Raw genomic sequence first — 5,289 nt, forward strand, 5'->3', positions numbered from 1 at the left:
TCCTGGGATTTTCTTGGTTCATAGGCTCTAATGGTGTCTTCTATTTAATTACTTGAAATTGATCTGTTTAACTTGTGTACATCATCCTGATTCATTTTGGGCAAATCATATGTCTCTAGAAATTTGTCAGTGCCTTTGATACTTTCTATTTTATTGGAATACAAATTTTCAAAATAATTCCTAATTATCTTCTGTAGTGTCTGTTTTGATATTTTCTTTTTCATCACAGATGTTAGTAATTTGAGTTTTCTCTCTCCTTCTTTGTTAGCATGACTAAGGGTCTGCAAATTTTATTTATTTTTTCAAAGAATCAACTTTTTGTTTTGTCAATTTTTAAAATTTGTCTTTTGTTTCAATTTCATTGATTTCAGTTCTGATTTTAATTGTTTCCTATCTTCTAGGATAGGTGTAGATTTATTGGTGTATATTTATTGTTATTTTTCTAGGGCTTTGAGATGTAATATTAAGTTATAGATTTGTTGGCTTTTTCTTCTTTTAAGAAATGAACTCCATGCAATGAACGTTCTTCTTAGGACTGCCTTCATAGTGTCCCAGAGATTTTGATAAGAATATAGATATAACATATCCACTTCTAAAAATGTTTTAATCTCCTCCTTGATGTCTTCTGCAACCCATTGTTCATTCAGTAGCATATTATTTAGTCTTCAGGTATTGGAGTAGCTTTTATTTCTTATTTTATCATTGATTTCTAATTTTATTCCATTATGATCTGATAGAATGCAGGGTAGTATCTCTACTCTTTTATATTTACTAAGAGTTGTTTTGTGGCATAATATGGTCTATTTTAGAGAAGGATCCATGGCTGCTGAGAAGAAAGTGTGTTTGCTTATTGAAGAATGAAATATTCTATATATGTCAATTAAGTCTAAGTTATTGATTATATTATTGAGTTCTATAGTTTTGGAAGATCTATCCAGTGGTGAAAGAGGTGTGTTAAAGTCACCCAGATTTATTGTGTTGTGGTCTATTTGACTCATGAACTTGGAAGACTTTGTTTGATGAACGTAGATGCTCCACTGTTTGGGGCATATATATTTATAATTGTTATGTCTTGGTGTATGGTTCCCCTGAGCAGTATAAAATGTCCTCCTTTAGCTCTTTTGATTAACTCTGGCTTGAAGTCTACTTTAATTGTTATGAGGATGGAGATCTCTCCTTGTTTCTACAGTCCATGTGAGTAGTATGATTTTTCCCAAACTTTTACCTACAGTCTGTGGATTTCTTTTCCTATAAAATGAGTCTCTTGGAGACAGCATACTGTTGGGTCTTTTATTTTTTAAATCCAATCTGCCAGTCTATGTATTTTCTTTTTAAAAAATATTTTTTGTTGTAGTTGGACACAATACCTTTACTTTATTTACTTATTTTTATATGGTGCTGAGGATTGAACCCAGGGCCTCCTGCATGCTAGGCAAGTGCTCTACCATTGAGCCACAACCCCAGCCTCAGTCAGTCTATGTATTTTCATTGGTGAGTTTAGGCCATTAATATTCAGGGTTATTATTGAGACATGATTTGTATTCCCAGCTATTCTTGTTTATTTTTGGTATTTAACTGACTTGATTTCACCTTTGATTAGTTTTTCCTTTAGTGTACTACCTCCCTCTGCTGATTTTCATTGTTATTTTTCATTTCCTCCTTGTGAAATATTTTGTCAAGGATGTTCTCTAGGACAGGCTTTCTGGTTGTAAATTCTTTTGATTTTTGTTTATTATGGAATGTTTTTGATTTGTCATCAAATCTAAAGCTTAGTTTTGCTGGATATAAGATTTTTGGTTGGCATTCATTTTCTTTCAGAGCTTGGTATATGTGTTTTCCAGGGTCTTCTAGCTTTCAGGGTCTGGGTTGAAAAATCTGCAGATATCCTAATTGGTTTCCCCCTATATGTAATCTGATTTCTTTCTCTTCTGACTTTTAAAATTCTCTCCTTGTTCTGTATACTAGGTATTTTCATTATAATGTTCCTTTGTGTGGATTTCTTGTGATTTTGTACATTTGGTGTTCTGTAGGCCTCTTGTATTTGATTTCCAATTCATTCTTCATGTTTGGAAAATTTTCTGATATTATTTCATCGAATAGATTGTTCATTCCTTTGGTTTGAAATCCTATGCCTTCCTCCATCCCAATAATTCTTAAATTTGGTGTTCGTTTGTTATCCCATAATTCTTGAATGTTCTGCTCATGGTTTCTTACCATCTTCACTGTGTGGTCAACATTCTTTACAAGATTATATATTTTTTCTTCATTGTCTGAGATCCTGTCTTCCAAGTGATCTAATCTGTTGGTGGTGCTTTCTATTGAGTTTTTAATTTAGTGTATTGTTTCAAGAATCTGTTTTTTGTTTGTTTGTTTGTTTGTTTCAAAATCTCTATTTCCCTATCGACATAATCTTTTGCTTATTTTATTTCCTTATGTAGCTCTTTATCAAAATGATCTTTTGCTGCCTGTATTTACTCTCTTATATCATCCTTTAACTCACAGAACATTAAAGTTATGTACATACTGAACTCCTTCTCTATCATTTCTTCTGTTGTGCTGGCCATGAATTCTATAATGTAGTATATTGGTTTGTTTGGGGCATTTTCTTCCCTTGTATTTATCATGTTGTTTGTGTGTCTCCCCTTCTAGCACTGCGAATCTGAGGCATTATACTTTTTTCCTTTTAGGCTTATAGTATCCCTGCAGGGTTCCAATACCTCTCTTTTAAGAGGGAGAACCATATCAACAGATCCCAATACAAGCTATATTCAACCTTAAACCAAATAGCTGCTGTTAAGATGTTTACGGTTTTGTCACAATATACAGAAATGGTCAGTTCAATAATTATCTACAATATAAACAGTAGGTTTGCAAAAGAGTCTACAGTTTCTGATGGTGTACAATAAACCAGGGGTGAGGTGTAGGATGAGATGTTGAGGGGGATAAGAAGTGAATATATAGAGTTATTAGATCTGAGAAAGCATGAAAGAAGAATCTAAAGAAGTTGGTTAGTAGCAAGAGAAGAGAGAGAAAGAGAGCAACATGTAAGTGGGAAGACAATCGAGTACAAAAAACAAACATAAATATTAAGAAAAATTAAAAATGTAAAAATATGAGATAAAAGAATATATAACACAACTGTAATATACTATTCAGACATCCCAGTTCTCAGTAGCCTAATTCATGAAAAGTACTTGGTTTCACCAATGTTGTGGATGTGAGAGAAGGAAAAGAGAAAGAAAAAAAAATTTGAAGGAAGATACAAGGATTGTTTTTGTTGGAGATCATTATCTTTCCTGAGTTCCTTCTCATCTAATAAATAGGGTAATCTGTTGTTTGCTGGTATATCAACCCTCAGGATGGTGAAGGTTATTGGGGTGGGAGAGTTGGTCTTGGGGGTGGAGCTCCTGAAGGTGGGGTATAGCACTTCTGGTCCTGATGGGACACTGCACCCCAAGGATCACCTTCCAATATAATGTGGGTGCCTGGTCTTATCTCCTTATATCGCCTGTAGACCTCACAATTCCTGGTCTCTAACTTAGTCTCTAAACTATATCTCACTCACCCCCTCCGTTTCTGCTTCCCAATCAGGAAACTTTCTCTCTGGAGGTCTTGTGGGCTGTTTTCTGGGGCTGAGCACCTGTCCCAGAGAGCTGTTTTATATTGGGCAGTTCAGGACCAGCCACATAGCCACAGGTACTGTGTCAGGTTGGCAGCTACAGAGGAGACGGGTGAGTTGGGGACTATAGGTACCTTGATATTGCTTCTAAACCCCAGCTGGTGTTCCAAGATAGGAGTTGCCCCAACTAAAGATGGTGACAAAGGTGTCCCAATATGGAGGCAGCTGCTTTCAGTGATGGGGTGTCAGGTCAAGTGGGGCTGGGCGGTGGCATTGGGCAGTGTGTTCAGAGATGCAGCTCTGTGGCATGCAGTGTTGTGACTGGTGGCTGTCTCCAGACCCTGTGTGGTGTTCCCAGGTGCAAGCTACGTATGGCATGTAGGGGACTATGGCAGTGGTTGCAGTGTTCCAAGATGGAGGTGAACAGGAGTGCTGAGAGCCATTGCCAAGTAGGAATGATGCATGGCAATTTCTTTGTCAGCCTACCCAATGTTTCTTAGAAGAAGGACTCTCCATATTGGTCCCAGGTCATTTGCGGTTACATTGCATGAGAAAAGTGACCCTGCTCAAGGACCAGGGTGGATCCGGGTTTAGGGAGTATCCCGCTCCTTGGGTTTAGGGCGGTTCCAGGTTTAAGGTGTACCCTGCTGGGAATAGGGCATATCCTGCTGCCTCAGGTGCGCCCGCTCCTTGAGTTCCCGTTGAGTTCTCACGGGATTCAGAGAGTATTTGGGATTCAGAGCCCTGTGGATTTTGCCCAGAACGTGGATTTCCCAGAACGTGTGTGAAAAGTGCTAGTGACAGTTCGAGAATAAAGAGTTGCTGTTTGAATCTACAAGGTGTGAGTGGCTCGTGATTTTATGCCCAGCCAGACTACGGCACAGGAGAGCCCCATGTTGGTAGATGGGTGTCCACACAAGAGTAATGGCCAGAGTTCCTGAGTGTGGGCAGTGTGTGGGTGTCCTGCATGGGAGTGGCGGCCCGTAATCCTGTGCAGGTGCTGATACAGGTGGTCCTGCTCTGGCATCTGGAGGTCCTGCATGGATGAGTGGCTGGGAATCATGCCCTGACGCTGAGGCCTGGAGACCTGCGTGGACATAGTGGACATGATTCCTGCACAGGAGCAGCTGTCAGGGGTCCTCTAATCATTCACAGAGAAACAATATTCCCACTACTTAAATTCCAGGTCCCAGAGCAACACAGAATGCAGCCTCCCTCTAGCCCACCATCTTGGATTCCCCTCCTTGCCCATTCAACTTTATGAAAAATTATTTCATTTTGGTCATAACTGCCATGTGCTAGCTACTATCTCAAGCACTGTGTATATTACTCTGCACAAGACAGATATGGTCCTTTTTCTTGTGAAAATTAAAGTTTAGCAAGAAGTACATGTATTGAACAAGTTAATATGGCATTGTGCAGTTTGATAAGGCAAGAAATGATGTTGTGACTACATAATCAGAGGAAAGGGTCCTGAATAAACTAACCTTTAAATCAAAGCTGAAAGGACTAAGGTTGACCAGAAGGTCAAGAATGGTCAAATAGGGAATAGTGAGTATACACCCTCCACTGGTAAAACAGAACGTCATTTATGTAGGGAACAAAGGTGACCATACATTGTATGGGAAGAAAAAATGTTACGAGATGAAGCTGAAGAAGTAACAGAAACC

The 5,289-nt window shown here is 38.6% G+C and overlaps 1 non-coding gene across 1 annotated transcript; it reads right to left on the reverse strand.

The window, feature by feature from the left end:
* Positions 1 to 1,390: 1,390 nt before the first annotated feature.
* On the reverse strand, positions 1,391 to 1,463 carry Trnaa-agc (transfer RNA alanine (anticodon AGC)). Its single transcript has one exon. It is a non-coding gene; the product is annotated as a tRNA-Ala (tRNA).
* Between the last annotated feature and the right edge of the window lie 3,826 nt (positions 1,464 to 5,289).

The sequence above is a fragment of the Ictidomys tridecemlineatus genome, chromosome 6 (assembly GCF_052094955.1).
Source record: "Ictidomys tridecemlineatus isolate mIctTri1 chromosome 6, mIctTri1.hap1, whole genome shotgun sequence".
Taxonomy (NCBI): Eukaryota; Metazoa; Chordata; class Mammalia; order Rodentia; family Sciuridae; genus Ictidomys; species Ictidomys tridecemlineatus.